Consider the following 23,539-nt stretch of genomic DNA (forward strand, 5'->3'; position numbering starts at 1 on the left):
CTCGAGAAGCCTTTCGCTAAGACAGTTCTTGTGGAATTGGCAAAGTGATATTTGGAAGCCCATAGAGGGCTATGGTGAAAAAGGAAATATCCTCAGATGAAATCTGGAAAGAAGCTTTCTGAGAAACTGCTTAGTGTTCTGTTAATTCATCTCACAGAGTTACATCTGTATTTCGTGGATCTGTTTGCTAGCCTTATTTCTCTGGAATCTGAGAACAGATATTTCGGATCCCTTTGAAGACTATAGGGCCAAAGGAAATATCCTCCGATAACAAAGAGAAAGAAGCTTTCTGAGAAACTTCTTTGTGTTCTGTGAAATCATCTCACAGAGTTACAGCTTTCCCCTCAAGAAGTCTTTCGCTAAGACAGTTCTTGGGGAATTGGCAAAGTGATATTTGGAAGCCCTTAGAGGGCTATGGTGAAAAAGGAAATATCCTCTGATGAAATCTGGAAAGAAGCTTTCTTGGAAACTGCTTAGTGTTCTGTTAATTCATCTCACAGAGTTACATCTGTATTTCGTGGATCTCTTTGCCAGCCTTATTTCTGTGGAATCTGAGAACAGATATTTCGGATCCCTTTGAAGACTATAAAGCCAAAGGAAATATCCTCCGATAACAAAGAGAAGGAAGCTTTCTGAGAAACGTCTTTGTGTTCTGTGAAATCATCTCACAGAGTTACAGCTTTCCCCTCAAGAAGCCTTTTGCTAAGACAGTTCTTGTGGAATTGGCAAAGTGATATTTGGAAGCCCATAGAGGGCTATGGTGAAAAAGGAAATATCCTCAGATGAAATCTGGAAAGAAGCTTTCTGAGAAACTGCTTAGTGTTCTGTTAATTCATCTCCCAGACTTACATCTGTATTTCGTGGATCTCTTTGCTAGCCTTATTTCTGTGGAATCTGAGAACAGATATTTCGGATCCCTTTGAAGACTATAGGGCCAAAGGAAATATCCTCCGATAACAAAGAGAAAGAAGCTTTCTGAGAAACTTCTTTGTGTTCTGTGAAATCATCTCACAGAGTTACAGCTTTCCCCTCGAGAAGCCTTTCGCTAAGACAGTTCTTGTGGAATTGGCAAAGTGATATTTGGAAGCCCATAGAGGGCTATGGTGAAAAAGGAAATATCCTCAGATGAAATCTGGAAAGAAGCTTTCTGAGAAACTGCTTAGTGTTCTGTTAATTCATCTCACAGAGTTACATCTGTATTTCGTGGATCTCTTTGCTAGCCTTTTTTCTGTGGAATCTGAGAACAGATATTTCAGATCCCTTTGAAGACTATAGGGCCAAAGGAAATATCCTCCGATAACAAAGAGAAAGAAGCTTTCTGAGAAACTTCTTTGTGTTCTGTGAAATCATCTCACAGAGTTACAGCTTTCCCCTCAAGAAGCCTTTCGCTAAGACAGTTCTTGTGGAATTGGCAAAGTGATATTTGGAAGCCCATAGAGGGCTATGGTGAAAAAGGAAATATCCTCAGGTGAAATCTGGAAAGAAGCTTTCCTAGAAACTGCTAAGTGTCCTGTTAATTCATCTCACAGAGTTACATCTGTATTTCGTGGATCTCTTTGCTAGCCTTATTTCTGTGGAATCTGAGAACAGATATTTCGGATCCCTTTGAAGACTATAGGGCCAAAGGAAATATCCTCCGATAACAAAGAGAAAGAAGCTTTCTGAGAAACGTCTTTGTGTTCTGTGAAATCATCACACAGAGTTACAGCTTTCCCCTCGAGAAGCCTTTCGCTAAGACAGTTCTTGTGGAATTGGCAAAGTGATATTTGGAAGCCCATAGAGGGCTATGGTGAAAAAGGAAATATCCTCAGATGAAATCTGGAAAGAAGCTTTCTGAGAAACTGCTTAGTGTTCTGTTAATTCATCTCACATAGTTGCATCTGTATTTCGTGGATCCCTTTGCTAGCCTTATTTCTCTGAAATCTGAGAACAGAAATTTCGGATACCTTTGAAGACTATAGGGCCAAAGGAAATATCCTCCGATAACAAAGAGAAAGAAGCTTTCTGAGAAACTTCTTTGTCTTCTGTGTAATCATCTCACAGAGTTACAGCTTTCCCCTCGAGAAGCCTTTCGCTAAGACAGTTCTTGTGGAATTGGCAAAGTGATATTTGGAAGCCCATTGAGGGCTATTTTGAAAAAGGAAATATCCTCAGATGAAATCTGGAAAGAAGCTTTCTGAGAAACTGCTTAGTGCTCTGTTAATTCATCTCACAGAGTTACATCTGTATTTCGTGGATCTCTTTGCTAGCCTTATTTCTGTGGAATCTGAGAACAGATATTTCGGATCCCTTTGAAGACTAGAGGGCCAAAGGAAATTACCTCCGTTAACAAAGAGAAAGAAGCTTTCTGAGAAACTTCTTTGTGTTCTGTGAAATCATCTCACAGAGTTACAGCTTTCCCCTCAAGAAGCCTTTCGCTAAGACAGTTCTTGTGGAATTGGCAAAGTGATATTTGGAAGCCCATAGAGGGCTATGGTGAAAAAGGAAATATCCTCAGATGAAATCTGGAAAGAAGCTTTCTGAGAAACTGCTTAGTGTTCTTTTAATTCATCTCACAGAGTTACATCTGTATTTCGTGGATCTCTTTGCTAGCCTTATTTCTGTGGAATCTGAGAACAGATATTTCGGATCTCTTTGAAGACTATACGGCCAAAGGAAATATCCTCCGATAACAAAGAGAAAGAAGCTTTCTGAGAAACTTCTTTGTGTTCTGTGAAATCATCTCACAGAGTTACAGCTTTCCCTTCAAGAAGCCTTTCTCTAAGACAGTTCTTGTGGAATTGGCAAAATGATATTTAGAAGTCCATAGAGGGCTATGGTGAAAAAGGAAATATCCTCAGATGAAATCAGGAAAGAAGCTTTCTTGGAAACTGCTTAGTGTTCTGTTAATTCATCTCACAGAGTTACATCTGTATTTCGTGGATCTCTTTGCTAGCCTTATTTCTGTGGAATCTGAGAACAGATATTTCGGATCCCTTTGAAGAGTATACGGCCGAAGGAAATATCCTCCGATAACAAAGAGAAAGAAGCTTTCTGAGAAACTTCTTTGTCTTCTGTGTAATCATCTCACAAAGTTACAGCTTTCCCCTCAAGAAGCCTTTCGCTAAGACAGTTCTTGTGGAATTGGCAAAGTGATATTTGGAAGCCCATAGAGGGCTATGGTGAAAAAGGAAATATCCTCAGATGAAATCTGGAAAGAAGCTTTCTTGGAAACTGCTTAGTGTTCTGTTAGTTCATCTCACAGAGTTACATCTGTATTTCGTGGATCTCTTTGCTAGCCTTATTTCTGTGGAATCTGAGAACAGATATTTCGGATCCCTTTGAAGACTATAGAGCCAAAGGAAATATCCTCCGATAACAAAGAGAAAGAAGCTTTCTGAGAAACTTCTTTGTGTTCTGTGAAATCATATCACAGAGTTACAGCTTTCCCCTCAAGAAGCCTTTTGCTAAGACAGTTCTTGTGGAATTGGCAAAGTGATATTTGGAAGCCCATAGAGGGCTATGGTGAAAAAGGAAATATCCTCAGATGAAATCTGGAAAGAAGCTTTCTGAGAAACTGCTTAGTGTTCTGTTAATTCATCTCACAGAGTTACATCTGTATTTCGTGGATCTCTTTGCTAGCGTTTTTTCTGTGGAATCTGAGAACAGATATTTCGGATCCCTTTGAAGACTATAGGGCCAAAGGAAATATCCTCCGATAACAAAGAGAAAGAAGCTTTCTGAGAAACTTCTTTGTGTTCTGTGAAATCATCTCACAGAGTTACAGCTTTCCCCTCGAGAAGCCTTTCGCTAAGACAGTTCTTGTGGAATTGGCAAAGTGATATTTGGAAGCCCATAGAAGGCTAAGGTGAAAAAGGAAATATCCTCAGATGAAATCTGGAAAGAAGCTTTCTTGGAAACTGCTTAGTGTTCTGTTAATTCATCTCACAGAGTTACATCTGTATTTCGTGGATCTCTTTGCTAGCCTTATTTCTGTGGAATCTGAGAACAGATATTTCGGATCCCTTTGAAGACTATAGGGCCAAAGGAGATATCCTCCGATAACAAAGAGAAAGAAGCTTTCTGAGAAACTTCTTTGTGTTCTGTGAAATCATCTCACAGAGTTACAGCTTTCCCCTCGAGAAGCCTTTCGCTAAGACAGTTCTTGTGGTATTGGCAAACTGATATTTGGAAGCCCATAGAGGGCTATGGTTAAAAAGGAAATATCCTCAGATGAAATCTGGAAAGAAGCTTTCTGAGAAACTGCTTAGTGTTCTGGTAATTCATCTCACAGACTTACATCTGTATTTCGTGGATCTCTTTGCTAGCCTTATTTCTCTGGAATCTGAGAACATATATTTCGGATCCCTTTGAAGACTATAGTGCCAAAGGAAATATCCTACGATAACAAAGAGAAAGAAGCTTTCTGAGAAACTTCTTTGTGTTCTGTGAAATCATCTCACAGAGTTACAGCTTTCCCCTCAAGAAGCCTTTCGCTAAGACAGTTCTTGTGGAATTGGCAAAGCGATATATGGAAGACCATAGAGGGCTATGGTGAAAAAGGAAATATCCTCAGATGAAATCTGGAAAGAAGCTTTCTTAGAAACTGCTTAGTGTTCTGTTAATTCATCTCACAGAGTTACATCTCTATTTCGTGGATCTGTTTGCTAGCCTTATTTCTGTGGAATCTGAGAACAGATATTTCGGATCCCTTTGAAGACTATAAGGCCAAAGGAAATATCCTCCGATAACAAACAGAAGGAAGCTTTCTGACAAACTTCTTTGTGTTCTGTGAAATCATTTCACAGAGTTACAGCTTTACCCTCAAGAAGCCTTTCGCTAAGACAGTTCTTGTGGAATTGGCAAAGTGATATTTGGAAGCCCATAGAGGGCTATGGTGAAAAAGGAAATATCCTCAGATGAAATCTGGAAAGAAGCTTTCTTGGAAACTGCTTAGTGTTCTATTAATTCATCTCACAGAGTTACATCTGTATTTCGTGGATCTCTTTGCTAGCCTTATTTCTGTGGAATCTGAGAACAGATATTTCGGATCCCTTTGAAGACTATAGGGCCAAAGAAATATCCTACGATAACAAAGAGAAAGAAGCTTTCTATGAAACTTCTTTGTGTTCTGTGAAATCATCTCACAGAGTTACAGCTTTCCCCTCAAGAAGCCTTTCGCTAAGACAGTTCTTGTGGAATTGGCAAAGTGATATTTGGAAGCCCATAGAGGGCTATGGTGAAAAAGGAAATATCCTCAGATGAAATCTGGAAAGAAGCTTTCTGAGAAACTGCTTAGTGTTCTGTTAATTCATCTCACAGAGTTACATCTGTATTTCGTGGATCTCTTTGCTAGCCTTATTTCTGTGGAATCTGAGAACAGATATTTCGGATCCCTTTGAAGACTATAGGGCCAAAGGAAATATCCTCCGATAACAAAGAGAAGGAAGCTTTCTGACTAACTTCTTTGTGTTCTGTGAAATCATCTCACAGAGTTACAGCTTTCCCCTCAAGAAGCCTTTTGCTAAGACAGTTCTTGTGGAATTGGCAAAGTGATATTTGGAAGCCCATAGAGGGCTATGGTGAAAAAGGAAATATCCTCAGATGAAATATGGAAAGAAGCTTTTTGAGAAACTGCTTAGTGTTCTGTTAATTCATCTCACAGACTTACATCTGTATTTCGTGGATCTCTTTGCTAGCCTTATTTCTCTGGAATCTGAGAACAGATATTTCGGATCCCTTTGAAGACTATAGGGCCAAAGGAAATATCCTCCGATAACAAAGAGAAAGAAGCTTTCTGAGAAACTTCTTTGTGTTCTGTGAAATCATCTCACAGAGTTACAGCTTTCCCCTCGAGAAGCCTTTCGCTAAGACAGTTCTTGTGGAATTGGCAAAGTGATATTTGGAAGCCCATAGAGGGCTATGGTGAAAAAGGAAATATCCTCAGATGAAATCTGGAAAGAAGCTCTCCTAGAAACTGCTAAGTGTCCTGTTAATTCATCTCACAGAGTTACATCTGTATTTCGTGGATCTCTTTGCTAGCCTTATTTCTGTGGAATCTGAGAACAGATATTTCGGATCCCTTTGAAGACTATAGGGCCAAAGGAAATATCCTCCGATAACAAAGAGAAAGAAGCTTTCTGAGAAACTTCTTTGTGTTCTGTGAAATCATCTCACAGAGTTACAGCTTTCCCCTCAAGAAGCCTTTCGCTAAGACAGTTCTTGTGGAATTGGCAACGTGATATTTGGAAGCCCTTAGATGGCTAAGGTGAAAAAGGAAATATCCTCAGATGAAATCTGGAAAGAAGCTTTCTTGGAAACTGCTTAGTGTTCTGTTAATTCATCTCACAGAGTTACATCTGTATTTCGTGGATCTCTTTGCTAGCCTTATTTCTGTGGAATCTGAGAACAGATATTTCGGATCCCTTTGAAGACTATAGGGCCAAAGGAAATATCCTCCGATAACAAAGAGAAAGAAACTTTCTGAGAAACTTCTTTGTGTTCTGTGAAATCATCTCACAGAGTTACAGCTTTCCCCTCAAGAAGCCTTTCGCTAAGACAGTTCTTGTGGTATTGGCAAAGTGATATTTGGAAGCCCATAGAGGGCTATGGTGAAAAAGGAAATATCCTCAGATGAAATCTGGAAAGAAGCTTTCTGAGAAACTGCTTAGTGTTCTGTTACTTCATCTCACAGAGTTACATCTGTATTTCGTGGATCTCTTTGCTAGCCTTATTTCTGTGGAATCTGAGAACAGATATTTAGCATCCCTTTGAAGACTATAGGGCCAAAGGAAATATCCTCCGATAACAAAGAGAAAGAAGCTTTCTGAGAAACTTCTTTGTGTTCTGTGAAATCATCTCACAGAGTTACAGCTTTCCCCTCAAGAAGCCTTTCGCTAAGACAGTTCTTGTGGAATTGGCAAAGTGATATTTGGAAGCCCATAGAGGGCTATGGTGAAAAAGGAAATATCCTCAGATGAAATCTGGAAAGAACCTTTCCTAGAAACTGCTGAGTGTCCTGTTAATTCACCTCACAGAGTTACATCTGTATTTCGTGGATCTCTTTGCTAGCCTTATTTCTCTGGAATCTGAGAACAGATATTTCGGATCCCTTTGAAGACTATAGAGCCAAAGGAAATATCCTCCGATAACAAAGAGAAAGAAGCTTTCTGAGAAACTTCTTTGTGTTCTGTGAAATCATCTCACAGAGTTACAGCTTTCCCCTCAAGAAGCCTTTTGCTAAGACAGTTCTTGTGGAATTGGCAAAGTGATATTTGGAAGCCCATGGAGGGCTATGGTGAAAAAGGAAATATCCTCAGATGAAATATGGAAAGAAGCTTTTTGAGAAACTGCTTAGTGTTCTGTTAATTCATCTCACAGACTTACATCTGTATTTCGTGGATCTCTTTGCTAGCCTTATTTCTGTGGAATCTGAGAACAGATATTTCGGATCCCTTTGAAGACTATAGGGCCAAAGGAAATATCCTCCGATAACAAAGAGAAAGAAGCTTTCTGAGAAACTTCTTTGTGTTCTGTGAAATCACCTCACAGAGTTACAGCGTTCCCCTCGAGAAGCCTTTCGCTAAGACAGTTCTTGTGGAATTGGCAAAGTGATATTTGGAAGCCCATAGAGGGCTATGGTGAAAAAGGAAATATCCTCAGATGAAATCTGGAAAGAAGCTTTCTGAGAAACTGCTTAGTGTTCTGTTAATTCATCTCACAGAATTACATCTGTATTTCGTGGATCTCTTCGCTAGCCTTATTTCTGTGGAATCTAACAAAAGATATTTCGGATCCCTTTGAAGACTATAGGGCCAAAGGAAATATCCTCCGATAACAAAGAGAAAGAAGCTTTCTGAGAAACGTCTTTGTGTTCTGTGAAATCATCTCACAGAGTTACAGCTTTCCCCTCGAGAAGCCTTTCGCTAAGACAGTTCTTGTGGAATTGGCAAAGTGATATTTGGAAGCCCTTAGAGGGCTATGGTGAAAAAGGAAATGTCCTCAGATGAAATCTGGAAAGAAGCTTTCTTGGAAACTGCTTAGTGTTCTGTTAATTCATCTCACAGAGTTACATCTGTATTTCGTGGATCTCTTTGCTAGCCTTATTTCTGTGGAATCTGAGAACAGATATTTAGCATCCCTTTGAAGACTATAGGGCCAAAGGAAATATCCTCCGATAACAAAGAGAAAGAAGCTTTCTGAGAAACTTCTTTGTGTTCTGTGAAATCATCTCACAGAGTTACAGCTTTCCCCTCAAGAAGCCTTTCGCTAAGACAGTTCTTGTGGAATTGGCAAAGTGATATTTGGAAGCCCATAGAGGGCTATGGTGAAAAAGGAAATATCCTCAGATGAAATCTGGAAAGAACCTTTCCTAGAAACTGCTGAGTGTCCTGTTAATTCACCTCACAGAGTTACATCTGTATTTCGTGGATCTCTTTGCTAGCCTTATTTCTGTGGAATCTGAGAACAGATATTTCGGATCCCTTTGAAGACTATAGAGCCAAAGGAAATATCCTCCGATAACAAAGAGAAAGAAGCTTTCTGAGAAACTTCTTTGTGTTCTGTGAAATCATCTCACAGAGTTACAGCTTTCCCCTCAAGAAGCCTTTTGCTAAGACAGTTCTTGTGGAATTGGCAAAGTGATATTTGGAAGCCCATGGAGGGCTATGGTGAAAAAGGAAATATCCTCAGATGAAATATGGAAAGAAGCTTTTTGAGAAACTGCTTAGTGCTCTGTTAATTCATCTCACAGACTTACATCTGTATTTCGTGGATCTCTTTGCTAGCCTTATTTCTGTGGAATCTGAGAACAGATATTTCGGATCCCTTTGAAGACTATAGGGCCAAAGGAAATATCCTCCGATAACAAAGAGAAAGAAGCTTTCTGAGAAACTTCTTTGTGTTCTGTGAAATCACCTCACAGAGTTACAGCGTTCCCCTCGAGAAGCCTTTCGCTAAGACAGTTCTTGTGGAATTGGCAAAGTGATATTTGGAAGCCCATAGAGGGCTATGGTGAAAAAGGAAATATCCTCAGATGAAATCTGGAAAGAAGCTTTCTGAGAAACTGCTTAGTGTTCTGTTAATTCATCTCACAGAATTACATCTGTATTTCGTGGATCTCTTTGCTAGCCTTATTTCTGTGGAATCTGAGAACAGATATTTCGGATCCCTTTGAAGACTAGAGGGCCAAAGGAAATATCTTCTGATAACAAAGAGAAAGAAGCTTTCTGAGAAACTTCTTTGTGTTCTGTGAAATCATCTCACAGAGTTACAGCTTTCCCCTCAAGAAGCCTTTCGCTAAGACAGTTCTTGTGGAATTGGCAAAGTGATATTTGGAAGCCCATAGAGGGCTATGGTGAAAAAGGAAATATCCTCTGATGAAATCAGGAAAGAATCTTTCTTGGAAACTGCTTAGTGTTCTGTTAATTCATCTCACAGAGTTACATCTGTATTTCGTGGATCTCTTCGCTAGCCTTATTTTTGTGGAATCTAACAAAAGATATTTCGGATCCCTTTGAAGACTATAGGGCCAAAGGAAATATCCTCCGATAACAAAGAGAAAGAAGCTTTCTGAGAAACGTCTTTGTGTTCTGTGAAATCATCTCACAGAGTTACAGCTTTCCCCTCGAGAAGCCTTTCGCTAAGACAGTTCTTGTGGAATTGGCAAAGTGATATTTGGAAGCCCTTAGAGGGCTATGGTGAAAAAGGAAATGTCCTCAGATGAAATCTGGAAAGAAGCTTTCTTGGAAACTGCTTAGTGTTCTGTTAATTCATCTCACAGAGTTACATCTGTATTTCGTGGATCTCTTTGCTAGCCTTATTTCTGTGGAATCTGAGAACAGATATTTCGGATCCCTTTGAAGACTATAGGGCCAAAGGAAATATCCTCCGTTAACAAAGAGAAAGAAGCTTTCTGAGAAACTTCTTTGCGTTCTGTGAAATCATCTCACAGAGTTACAGCTTTCCCCTCAAGAAGCCTTTCGCTAAGACAGTTCTTGTGGAATTGGCAAAGTGATATTTGGAAGCCCATAGAGGGCTATGGTGAAAAAGGAAATATCCTCAGAGGAAATCTGGAAAGAAGCTTTCTGAGAAACTGCTTAGTGTTCTGTTAATTCATCTCACAGACTTACATCTGTATTTCGTGGATCTCTTTGCTAGCCTTATTTCTCTGGAATCTGAGAACAGATATTTCGGATCCCTTTGAAGACTATAGGGCCAAAGGAAATATCCTCCGATAACAAAGAGAAAGAAGCTTTCTGAGAAACTTCTTTGTGTTCTGTGAAATCATCTCACAGAGTTACAGCTTTCCCCTCGATAAGCCTTTCGCTAAGACAGTTCTTGTGGAATTGGCAAAGTGATATTTGGAAGCCCATAGAGGGCTATGGTGAAAAAGGAAATATCCTCATATGAAATCTGGAAAGAAGCTTTCTGAGAAACTGCTTAGTGTTCTGGTAATTCATCTCACAGACTTATATCTGTATTTCGTGGATCTCTTTGCTAGCCTTATTTCTGTGGAATCTGAGAACATATATTTCGGATCCCTTTGAAGACTATAGGGCCAAAGGAATAATCCTCCGATAACAAAGAGAAAGAAGGTTTCTGAGAAACTTCTTTGTGTTCTGTGAAATCATCTCACAGAGTTACAGCTTTCCCCTCAAGAAGCCTTTCGCTAAGACAGTTCTTGTGGAATTGGCAAAGTGATATTTGGAAGCCCATAGAGGGCTATGGTGAAAAAGGAAATATCCTCAGATGAAATCTGGAAAGAAGCTTTCTTAGAAACTGCTTAGTGTCCTGTTAATTCATCTCACAGACTTACATCTGTATTTCGTGGATCTCTTTGCTAGCCTTATTTCTGTGGAATCTGAGAACAGATATTTAGCATCCCTTAGAAGACTATAGGGCCAAAGGAAATATCCTCCGATAACAAAGAGAAAGACGCTTTCTGAGAAACTTCTTTGTGTTCTGTGAAATCATCTCACAGAGTTACAGCTTTCCCCTGAAGAAGCCTTTCGCTAAGACAGTTCTTGTGGAATTGGCAAAGTGATATTTGGAAGCCCATAGAGGGCTATGGTGAAAAAGGAAATATCCTCAGATGAAATCTGGAAAGAAGCTTTCTGAGAAACTGCTTAGTGTTCTGTTAATTCATCTCACAGACTTATATCTGTATTTCGTGGATCTCTTTGCTAGCCTTATTTCTGTGGAATCTGAGAACAGATATTTCGGATCCCTTTGAAGACTATAGGGCCAAAGGAAATATCCTCCGATAACAAAGAGAAAGAAGCTTTCTGAGAAACTTCTTTGTGTTCTGTGAAATCATCTCACAGAGTTACAGCTTTCCCCTCGAGAAGCCTTTCCCTAAGACAGTTCTTGTGAAATTGGCAAAGTGATATTCGGAAGCCCATAGAGGGCTATGGTGACAAAGGAAATATCCTCAGGTGAAATCTGGAAAGAAGCTTTCTGAGAAACTGCTTAGTGTTCTGTTAATTCATCTCACAGACTTACATCTGTATTTCGTGGATCTCCTTGCCAGCCTTATTTCTGTGGAATCTGAGAACAGATATTTCGGATCCCTTTGAAGACTATAGGGCCAAAGGAAATATCCTCCGATAACAAAGAGAAAGAAGCTTTCTGAGAAACTTCTTTGTGTTCTGTGAAATCATCTCACAGAGTTTCAGCTTTCCCCTCAAAAAGCCTTTCGCTAAGACAGTTCTTTTGGAATTGGCAAAGTGATATTTCGAAGAACATAGAGGGCTATGGTGAAAAAGGAAATATCCTCAGATGAAATCTGGAAAGAAGCTTTCTGAGAAACTGCTTAGTGTTCTGTTAATTCATCTCACAGAATTACGTCTGTATTTCATGGATCTCTTTGCTAGCCTTATTTCTGTGGAATCTGAGAACAGATATTTCGGATCCCTTTGAAGACTATAGGGCCAAAGGAAATATCCTCCGATAACAAAGAGAAAGAAGCTTTCTGAGAAACTTCTTTGTGTTCTGTGAAATCATCTCACAGAGTTACAGCTTTCCCCTCAAGATGCCTTTCGCTAAGACAGTTCTTGTGGAATTGGCAAAGTGATATTTGGAAGCCCATAGAGGGCTATGGTGAAAAAGGAAATATCCTCAGATGAAATCAGGAAAGAAGCTTTCTTGGAAACTGCTTAGTGTTCTGTTAATTCATCACACAGACTTACATCTGTATTTCGTGGATCTCTTTGCTAGCCTTATTTCTCTGGAATCTGAGAACAGATATTTCGGATCCCTTTGAAGACTATAGGGCCAAAGGAAATATCCTCCGATAACAAAGAGAAAGAAGCTTTCTGAGAAACTACTTTGTGTTCTGTGAAATCATCTCACAGAATTACAGCTTTCCCCTCGAGAAGCCTTTCGCTAAGACAGTTCTTGTGGAATTGGCAAAGTGATATTTGGAAGCCCATAGAGGGCTATGGTGACAAAGGAAATATCCTCAGATGAAATCTGGAAAGAAACTTTCTGAGAAACTGCTTAGTGTTCTGTTAATTCATCTCACAGAGTTACATCTGTATTTCGTGGATCTCTTCGCTAGCCTTATTTCTGTGGAATCTAAGAAAAGATATTTCGGATCCCTTTGAAGACTATAGGGCCAAAGGAAATATCCTCCGATAACAAAGAGAAAGAAGCTTTCTGAGAAACTTCTTTGTGTTCTGTTAAATCATCGCACAGAGTTACAGCTTTCCCCTCGAGAAGCCTTTTGCTAAGACAGTTCTTGTGGAATTGGCAAAGTGATATTTGGAAGCCCTTAGAGGGCTATGGTGAAAAAGGAAATATCCTGAGATGAAATCTGGAAAGAAGCTTTCCTAGAAACTGCTAAGTGTCCTGTTAATTCGTCTCACAGAGTTACATCTGTATTTCGTGGATCTCTTTGCTAGCCTTATTTCTGTGGAATCTGAGAACAGATATTTCGGATCCCTTTGAAGAATATAGGGCATAAGGAAATATCCTCCGATAACAAAGAGAAAGAAGCTTTCTGAGAAACTTCTTTGTGTTCTGTGAAATCATCTCACAGAGTTACAGCTTTATCCTCAAGGAGCCTTTCGCTAAGACAGTTCTTGTGGAATTGGCAAAGTGATATTTGGAAGCCCATAGAAGGCTATGGTGAAAAAGGAAATATCCTCAGATGAAATCTGGAAAGAAGCTTTCTTGGAAACTGCTTAGTGTTCTGTTAATTCATCTCACAGAGTTACATCTGTATTTCGTGGATCTCTTTGCTAGCCTTATTTCTGTGGAATCTGAGAACAGATATTTCGGATCCCTTTGAAGACTATAGGGCCAAAGGAAATATCCGCCGATAACAAAGAGAAAGAAGCTTTCTGAGAAACTTCTTTGTGTTCTGTGAAATCATCTCACAGAGTTACAGCTTTCCTCTCGAGAAGCCTTTCGCTAAGACAGTTCTTGTGGAATTGGAAAAGTGATATTTGGAAGCCCATAGAGGGCTATGGTGAAAAAGGAAATATCCTCAGAGGAAATCTGGAAAGAAGCTTTCTGAGAAACTGCTTAGTGTTCTGTTAATTCATCTCACAGACTTACATCTGTATTTCGTGGATCTCTTTGCTAGCCTTATTTCTCTGGAATCTGAGAACAGATATTTCGGATCCCTTTGAAGACTATAGGGCCAAAGGAAATATCCTCCGATAACAAAGAGAAAGAAGCTTTCTGAGAAACTTCTTTGTGTTCTGTGAAATCATCTCACAGAGTTACAGCTTTCCCCTCGAGAAGCCTTTCGCTAAGACAGTTCTTGTGGAATTGGCAAAGTGATATTTGGAAGCCCATAGAGGGCTATGGTGAAAAAGGAAATATCCTCATATGAAATCTGGAAAGAAGCTTTCTGAGAAACTGCTTAGTGTTCTGGTAATTCATCTCACAGACTTACATCTGTATTTCGTGGATCTCTTTGCTAGCCTTATTTCTGTGGAATCTGAGAACATATATTTCGGATCCCTTTGAAGACTATAGGGCCAAAGGAATAATCCCCCGATAACAAAGAGAAAGAAGGTTTCTGAGAAACTTCTTTGTGTTCTGTGAAATCATCTCACAGAGTTACAGCTTTCCCCTCAAGAAGCCTTTCGCTAAGACAGTTCTTGTGGAATTGGCAAAGTGATATTTGGAAGCCCATAGAGGGCTATGGTGAAAAAGGAAATATCCTCAGATGAAATCTGGAAAGAAGCTTTCTTAGAAACTGCTTAGTGTCCTGTTAATTCATCTCACAGACTTACATCTGTATTTCGTGGATCTCTTTGCTAGCCTTATTTCTGTGGAATCTGAGAACAGATATTTAGCATCCCTTATAAGACTATAGGGCCAAAGGAAATATCCTCCGATAACAAAGAGAAAGACGCTTTCTGAGAAACTTCTTTGTGTTCTGTGAAATCATCTCACAGAGTTACAGCTTTCCCCTGAAGAAGCCTTTCGCTAAGACAGTTCTTGTGGAATGGGCAATGTGATATTTGGAAGCCCATAGAGGGCTATGGTGAAAAAGGAAATATCCTCAGATGAAATTTGGAAAGAAGCTTTCTGAGAAACTGCTTAGTGTTCTGTTAATTCATCTCACAGACTTATATCTGTATTTCGTGGATCTCTTTGCTAGCCTTATTTCTGTGGAATCTGAGAACAGATATTTCGGATCCCTTTGAAGACTATAGGGCCAAAGGAAATATCCTCCGATAACAAAGAGAAAGAAGCTTTCTGAGAAACTTCTTTGTGTTCTGTGAAATCATCTCACAGAGTTACAGCTTTCCCCTCGAGAAGCCTTTCCCTAAGACAGTTCTTGTGAAATTGGCAAAGTGATATTCGGAAGCCCATAGAGGGCTATGGTGAAAAAGGAAATATCCTCAGATGAAATCTGGAAAGAAGCTTTCTGAGAAACTGCTTAGTGTTCTGTTAATTCATCTCACAGACTTACATCTGTATTTCGTGGATCTCTTTGCAAGCCTTATTTCTGTGGAATCTGAGAACAGATATTTCGGATCCCTTTGAAGACTATAGGGCCAAAGGAAAAATCCTCCGATAAAAAAGAGAAAGAAGGTTTCTGAGAAACTTCTTTGTGTTCTGTGAAATCATCTCACAGAGTTACAGCTTTCCCCTCGGGAAGCCTTTCGCTAAGACAGTTCTTGTGGAATTGGCAAAGTGATATTTGGAAGCCCTTAGAGGGCTATGGTGAAAAAGGAAATATCCTCAGATGAAATCTGGAAAGAAGCTTTCTGAGAAACTGCTTAGTGTTCTGTTAATTCATCTCACAGAGCTACATCTGTATTTCGTGGATCTCTTTGCTAGCCATATTTCTGTGGAATCTGAGAACAGATATTTCCGATCCCTTTGAAGAATATAGGGCCAAAGGAAATATCCTCCGATAACAAAGAGAAAGAAGCTTTCTGAGAAACTTCTTTGTGTTCTGTGAAATCATCTCACAGAGTTACAGCTTTCCCCTCAAGAAGCCTTTCGCTAAGACAGTTCTTGTGGAATTGGCAAAGTGATATTTGGAAGCCCATAGAGGGCTGTGGTGAAAAAGGAAATATCCTCAGATGAAATCTGGAAAGAAGCTTTCTGAGAAACTGCTTAGTGTTCTGTTAATTCATCTCACAGACTTACATCTGTATTTCGTGGATCTCTTTGCTAGCCTTATTTCTGTGGAATCTGAGAACAGATATTTAGCATCCCTTAGAAGACTATAGGGCCAAAGGAAATATCCTCCGATAACAAAGAGAAAGACGCTTTCTGAGAAACTTCTTTGTGTTCTGTGAAATCATCTCACAGAGTTACAGCTTTCCCCTGAAGAAGCCTTTCGCTAAGACAGTTCTTGTGGAATTGGCAAAGTGATATTTGGAAGCCCGTAGAGGGCTATGGTGAAAAAGGAAATATCCTCAGATGAAATCTGTAAAGAAGCTTTCTGAGAAACTGCTTAGCGTTCTGTTAATTCATCTCACAGACTTATATCTGTATTTCGTGGATCTCTTTGCTAGCCTTATTTCTGTGGAATCTGAGAACAGATATTTCGGATCCCTTTGAAGACTATAGGGCCAAAGGAAATATCCTCCGATAACAAAGAGAAACAAGCTTTCTGAGAAACTTCTTTGTGTTCTGTGAAATCATCTCACAGAGTTACAGCTTTCCCCTCGAGAAGCCTTTCCCTAAGACAGTTCTTGTGGAATTGGCAAAGTGATATTCGGAAGCCCATAGAGGGCTATGGTGAAAAAGGAAATATCCTCAGATGAAATCTGGAAAGAAGCTTTCTGAGAAACTGCTTAGTGTTCTGTTAATTCATCTCACAGACTTACATCTGTATTTCGTGGATCTCTTTGCAAGCCTTATTTCTGTGGAATCTGAGAACAGATATTTCGGATCCCTTTGAAGACTATAGGGCCAAAGGAAAAATCCTCCGATAAAAAAGAGAAAGAAGGTTTCTGAGAAACTTCTTTGTGTTCTGTGAAATCATCTCACAGAGTTACAGCTTTCCCCTCGGGAAGCCTTTCGCTAAGACAGTTCTTGTGGAATTGGCAAAGTGATATTTGGAAGCCCTTAGAGGGCTATGGTGAAAAAGGAAATATCCTCAGATGAAATCTGGAAAGAAGCTTTCTGAGAAACTGCTTAGTGTTCTGTTAATTCATCTCACAGAGCTACATCTGTATTTCGTGGATCTCTTTGCTGGCCATATTTCTGTGGAATCGGAGAACAGATATTTCCGATCCCTTTGAAGAATATAGGGCCAAAGGAAATATCCTCCGATAACAAAGAGAAAGAAGCTTTCTGAGAAACTTCTTTGTGTTCTGTGAAATCATCTCACAGAGTTACAGCTTTCCCCTCAAGAAGCCTTTCGCTAAGACAGTTCTTGTGGAATTGGCAAAGTGATATTTGGAAGCCCATAGAGGGCTGTGGTGAAAAAGGAAATATCCTCAGATGAAATCTGGAAAGAAGCTTTCTGAGAAACTGCTTAGTGTTCTGTTAATTCATCTCACAGACTTACATCTGTATTTCGTGGATCTCTTTGCTAGCCTTATTTCTGTGGAATCTGAGAACAGATATTTAGCATCCCTTAGAAGACTATAGGGCCAAAGGAAATATCCTCCGATAACAAAGAGAAAGACGCTTTCTGAGAAACTTCTTTGTGTTCTGTGAAATCATCTCACAGAGTTACAGCTTTCCCCTGAAGAAGCCTTTCGCTAAGACAGTTCTTGTGGAATTGGCAAAGTGATATTTGGAAGCCCTTAGAGGGCTATGGTGAAAAAGGAAATATCCTCAGATGAAATCTGGAAAGAAGCTTTCTGAGAAACTGCTTAGTGTTCTGTTAATTCATCTCACAGAGCTACATCTGTATTTCGTGGATCTCTTTGCTAGCCATTTTTCTGTGGAATCTGAGAACAGATATTTCCGATCCCTTTGAAGAATATAGGGCCAAAGGAAATATCCTCCGATAACAAAGAGAAAGAAGCTTTCTGAGAAACTTCTTTGTGTTCTGTGAAATCATCTCACAGAGTTACAGCTTTCCCCTCAAGAAGCCTTTCGCTAAGACAGTTCTTGTGGAATTCGCAAAGTGATATTTGGAAGCACATAGAGGGCTATGGTGAAAAAGGAAATATCCTCAGATGAAATCTGGAAAGAAGCTTTCTGAGAAACTGCTTAGTGTTCTGTTAATTCATCTCACAGAGTTACATCTGTATTTCGTGGATCTCTTTGCTAGCCTTATTTCTGTGGAATCTGAGAACAGATATTTCGGATCCCTTTGAACACTATAGGGCCAAAGGAAATATCCTCCGATAACAAAGAGAAAGAAGCTTTCTGAGAAACTTCTTTGTGTTCTGTGAAATCATCTCACAGAGTTACAGCTTTCCCCTCAAGAAGCCTTTCGCTAAGACAGTTCTTGTGGAATTGGCAAAGTGATATTTGGAAGCCCATAGAGGGCTATGGTGAAAAAGGAAATATCCTCAGATGAAATCTGGAAAGAAGCTTTCTTAGAAACTGCTTAGTGTCCTGTTAATTCATCTCACAGACTTACATCTGTATTTCGTGGATCTCTTTGCTAGCCTTATTTCTGTGGAATCTGAGAACAGATATTTAGCATCCCTTATAAGACTATAGGGCCAAAGGAAATATCCTCCGATAACAAAGAGAAAGACGCTTTCTGAGAAACTTCTTTGTGTTCTGTGAAATCATCTCACAGAGTTACAGCTTTCCCCTGAAGAAGCCTTTCGCTAAGACAGTTCTTGTGCAATTGGCAAAGTGATATTTGGAAGCCCATAGAGGGCTATGGTGAAAAAGAAAATATCCTCAGATGAAATTTGGAAAGAAGCTTTCTGAGAAACTGCTTAGTGTTCTGTTAATTCATCTCACAGACTTATATCTGTATTTCGTGGATCTCTTTGCTAGCCTTATTTCTGTGGAATCTGAGAACAGATATTTCGGATCCCTTTGAAGACTATAGGGCCAAAGGAAATATCCTCCGATAACAAAGAGAAAGAAGCTTTCTGAGAAACTTCTTTGTGTTCTGTGAAATCATCTCACAGAGTTACAGCTTTCCCCTCAAGAAGCCTTTCTCTAAGACAGTTCTTGTGGAATTGGCAAAGTGATATTTGGAAGCCCATAGAGGGCTGTGGTGAAAAAGGAAATATCCTCAGATGAAATCTGGAAAGAAGCTTTCTGAGAAACTGCTTAGTGTTCTGTTAATTCATCTCACAGAGCTACATCTGTATTTCGTGGATCTCTTTGCTAGCCATATTTCTGTGGAATCTGAGAACAGATATTTCCGATCCCTTTGAAGAATATAGGGCCAAAGGAAATATCCTCCGATAACAAAGAGAAAGAAGCTTTCTGAGAAACTTCTTTGTGTTCTGTGAAATCATCTCACAGAGTTACAGCTTTCCCCTCAAGAAGCCTTTCTCTAAGACAGTTCTTGTGGAATTGGCAAAGTGATATTTGGAAGCCCATAGAGGGCTGTGGTGAAAAAGGAAATATCCTCAGATGAAATCTGGAAAGAAGCTTTCTGAGAAACTGCTTAGTGTTCTGTTAATTCATCTCACAGACTTACATCCGTATTTCGTGGATCTCTTTGCTAGCCTTATTTCTGTGGAATCTGAGAACAGATATTTAGCATCCCTTAGAAGACTATAGGGCCAAAGGAAATATCCTCCGATAACAAAGAGAAAGACGCTTTCTGAGAAACTTCTTTGTGTTCTGTGAAATCATCTCACAGAGTTACAGCTTTCCCCTGAAGAAGCCTTTCGCTAAGACAGTTCTTGTGGAATTGGCAAAGTGATATTTGGAAGCCCATAGAGGGCTATGGTGAAAAAGGAAATATCCTCAGATGAAATCTGTAAAGAAGCTTTCTGAGAAACTGCTTAGCGTTCTGTTAATTCATCTCACAGACTTATATCTGTATTTCGTGGATCTCTTTGCTAGCCTTATTTCTGTGGAATCTGAGAACAGATATTTCGGATCCCTTTGAAGACTATAGGGCCAAAGGAAATATCCTCCGATAACAAAGAGAAAGAAGCTTTCTGAGAAACTTCTTTGTGTTCTGTGAAATCGTCTCACAGAGTTACAGCTTTCCCCTCGAGAAGCCTTTCCCTAAGACAGTTCTTGTGGAATTGGCAAAGTGATATTCGGAAGCCCATAGAGGGCTATGGTGAAAAAGGAAATATCCTCAGATGAAATCTGGAAAGAAGCTTTCTGAGAAACTGCTTAGTGTTCTGTTAATTCATCTCACAGACTTACATCTGTATTTCGTGGATCTCTTTGCAAGCCTTATTTCTGTGGAATCTGAGAACAGATATTTCGGATCCCTTTGAAGACTATAGGGCCAAAGGAAAAATCCTCCGATAAAAAAGAGAAAGAAGGTTTCTGAGAAACTTCTTTGTGTTCTGTGAAATCATCTCACAGAGTTACAGCTTTCCCCTCGGGAAGCCTTTCGCTAAGACAGTTCTTGTGGAATTGGCAAAGTGATATTTGGAAGCCCTTAGAGGGCTATGGTGAAAAAGGAAATATCCTCAGATGAAATCTGGAAAGAAGCTTTCTGAGAAACTGCTTAGTGTTCTGTTAATTCATCTCACAGAGCTACATCTGTATTTCGTGGATCTCTTTGCTGGCCATATTTCTGTGGAATCTGAGAACAGATATTTCCGATCCCTTTGAAGAATATAGGGCCAAAGGAAATATCCTCCGATAACAAAGAGAAAGAAGCTTTCTGAGAAACTTCTTTGTGTTCTGTGAAATCATCTCACAGAGTTACAGCTTTCCCCTCAAGAAGCCTTTCGCTAAGACAGTTCTTGTGGAATTGGCAAAGTGATATTTGGAAGCCCATAGAGGGCTGTGGTGAAAAAGGAAATATCCTCAGATGAAATCTGGAAAGAAGCTTTCTGAGAAACTGCTTAGTGTTCTGTTAATTCATCTCACAGACTTACATCTGTATTTCGTGGATCTCTTTGCTAGCCTTATTTCTGTGGAATCTGAGAACAGATATTTAGCATCCCTTAGAAGACTATAGGGCCAAAGGAAATATCCTCCGATAACAAAGAGAAAGACGCTTTCTGAGAAACTTCTTTGTGTTCTGTGAAATCATCTCACAGAGTTACAGCTTTCCCCTGAAGAAGCCTTTCGCTAAGACAGTTCTTGTGGAATTGGCAAAGTGATATTTGGAAGCCCTTAGAGGGCTATGGTGAAAAAGGAAATATCCTCAGATGAAATCTGGAAAGAAGCTTTCTGAGAAACTGCTTAGTGTTCTGTTAATTCATCTCACAGAGCTACATCTGTATTTCGTGGATCTCTTTGCTAGCCATTTTTCTGTGGAATCTGAGAACAGATATTTCCGATCCCTTTGAAGAATATAGGGCCAAAGGAAATATCCTCCGATAACAAAGAGAAAGAAGCTTTCTGAGAAACTTCTTTGTGTTCTGTGAAATCATCTCACAGAGTTACAGCTTTCCCCTCAAGAAGCCTTTCGCTAAGACAGTTCTTGTGGAATTCGCAAAGTGATATTTGGAAGCCCATAGAGGGCTATGGTGAAAAAGGAAATATCCTCAGATGAAATCTGGAAAGAAGCTTTCTGAGAAACTGCTTAGTGTTCTGTTAATTCATCTCACAGAGTTACATCTGTATTTCGTGGATCTCTTTGCTAGCCTTATTTCTGTGGAATCTGAGAACAGATATTTCGGATCCCTTTGAACACTATAGGGCCAAAGGAAATATCCTCCGATAACAAAGAGAAAGAAGCTTTCTGAGAAACTTCTTTGTGTTCTGTGAAATCATCTCACAGAGTTACAGCTTTCCCCTCAAGAAGCCTTTCGCTAAGACAGTTCTTGTGGAATTGGCAAAGTGATATTTGGAAGCCCATAGAGGGCTATGGTGAAAAAGGAAATATCCTCAGATGAAATCTGGAAAGAAGCTTTCTTAGAAACTGCTTAGTGTTCTGTTAATTCATCTCACAGAGTTACATCTGTATTTCGTGGATCTGTTTGCTAGCCTTATTTCTGTGGAATCTGAGAACAGATATTTCGGATCCCTTTGAAGACTATAGGGCCAAAGGAAATATCCTCCGATAACAAAGAGAAAGAAGCTTTCTGAGAAACTTCTTTGTGTTCTGTGAAATATTCTCACAGAGTTACAGCTTTCCCCTCAAGAAGCCTTTCGCTAAGACAGTTCTTGGGGAATTGGCAAAGTGATATTTGGAAGCCCATAGAGGGCTATGTTGAAAAAGGAAATATCCTCAGATGAAATCAGGAAAGAAGCTTTCTTGGAAACTGCTTAGTGTTCTGTTAATTCCTCTCAGAGAGTTACATCTGTATTTCGTGGATCTCTTTGCTAGCCTTATTTCTGTGGAATCTGAGAACAGATATTTCGGATCCCTTTGAAGACTATAGGGCCAAAGGAAATATCCTCCGATAACAAAGAGAAAGAAGCTTTCTGAGAAACTTCTTTGTGTTCTGTGAAATCATCTCACAGAGTTACAGCTTTCCCCTCGAGAAGCCTTTCGCTAAGACAGTTCTTGTGGAATTGGCAAACTGATATTTGGAAGCCCATAGAGGGCTATGGTGAAAAAGGAAATATCCTCAGATGAAATCTGGAAAGAAGCTTTCTGAGAAACTGCTTAGTGTTCTGTTAATTCATCTCACAGAGTTACATCTGTATTTCGTGGATCTCTTTGCAAGCCTTATTTCTGTGGAATCTGAGAACAGATATTTCGGATCCCTTTGAAGACTATAGGGCCAAAGGAAAAATCCTCCGATAAAAAAGAGAAAGAAGGTTTCTGAGAAACTTCTTTGTGTTCTGTGAAATCATCTCACAGAGTTACAGCTTTCCCCTCGGGAAGCCTTTCGCTAAGACAGTTCTTGTGGAATTGGCAAAGTGATATTTGGAAGCCCTTAGAGGGCTATGGTGAAAAAGGAAATATCCTCAGATGAAATCTGGAAAGAAGCTTTCTGAGAAACTGCTTAGTGTTCTGTTAATTCATCTCACAGAGCTACATCTGTATTTCGTGGATCTCTTTGCTGGCCATATTTCTGTGGAATCTGAGAACAGATATTTCCGATCCCTTTGAAGAATATAGGGCCAAAGGAAATATCCTCCGATAACAAAGAGAAAGAAGCTTTCTGAGAAACTTCTTTGTGTTCTGTGAAATCATCTCACAGAGTTACAGCTTTCCCCTCAAGAAGCCTTTCGCTAAGACAGTTCTTGTGGAATTGGCAAAGTGATATTTGGAAGCCCATAGAGGGCTGTGGTGAAAAAGGAAATATCCTCAGATGAAATCTGGAAAGAAGCTTTCTGAGAAACTGCTTAGTGTTCTGTTAATTCATCTCACAGACTTACATCTGTATTTCGTGGATCTCTTTGCTAGCCTTATTTCTGTGGAATCTGAGAACAGATATTTAGCATCCCTTAGAAGACTATAGGGCCAAAGGAAATATCCTCCGATAACAAAGAGAAAGACGCTTTCTGAGAAACTTCTTTGTGTTCTGTGAAATCATCTCACAGAGTTACAGCTTTCCCCTGAAGAAGCCTTTCGCTAAGACAGTTCTTGTGGAATTGGCAAAGTGATATTTGGAAGCCCTTAGAGGGCTATGGTGAAAAAGGAAATATCCTCAGATGAAATCTGGAAAGAAGCTTTCTGAGAAACTGCTTAGTGTTCTGTTAATTCATCTCACAGAGCTACATCTGTATTTCGTGGATCTCTTTGCTAGCCATTTTTCTGTGGAATCTGAGAACAGATATTTCCGATCCCTTTGAAGAATATAGGGCCAAAGGAAATATCCTCCGATAACAAAGAGAAAGAAGCTTTCTGAGAAACTTCTTTGTGTTCTGTGAAATCATCTCACAGAGTTACAGCTTTCCCCTCAAGAAGCCTTTCGCTAAGACAGTTCTTGTGGAATTCGCAAAGTGATATTTGGAAGCCCATAGAGGGCTATGGTGAAAAAGGAAATATCCTCAGATGAAATCTGGAAAGAAGCTTTCTGAGAAACTGCTTAGTGTTCTGTTAATTCATCTCACAGAGTTACATCTGTATTTCGTGGATCTCTTTGCTAGCCTTATTTCTGTGGAATCTGAGAAC

The sequence above is a fragment of the Macaca nemestrina genome, chromosome 5 (assembly GCF_043159975.1).
Source record: "Macaca nemestrina isolate mMacNem1 chromosome 5, mMacNem.hap1, whole genome shotgun sequence".
Lineage (NCBI taxonomy): Eukaryota > Metazoa > Chordata > Mammalia > Primates > Cercopithecidae > Macaca > Macaca nemestrina.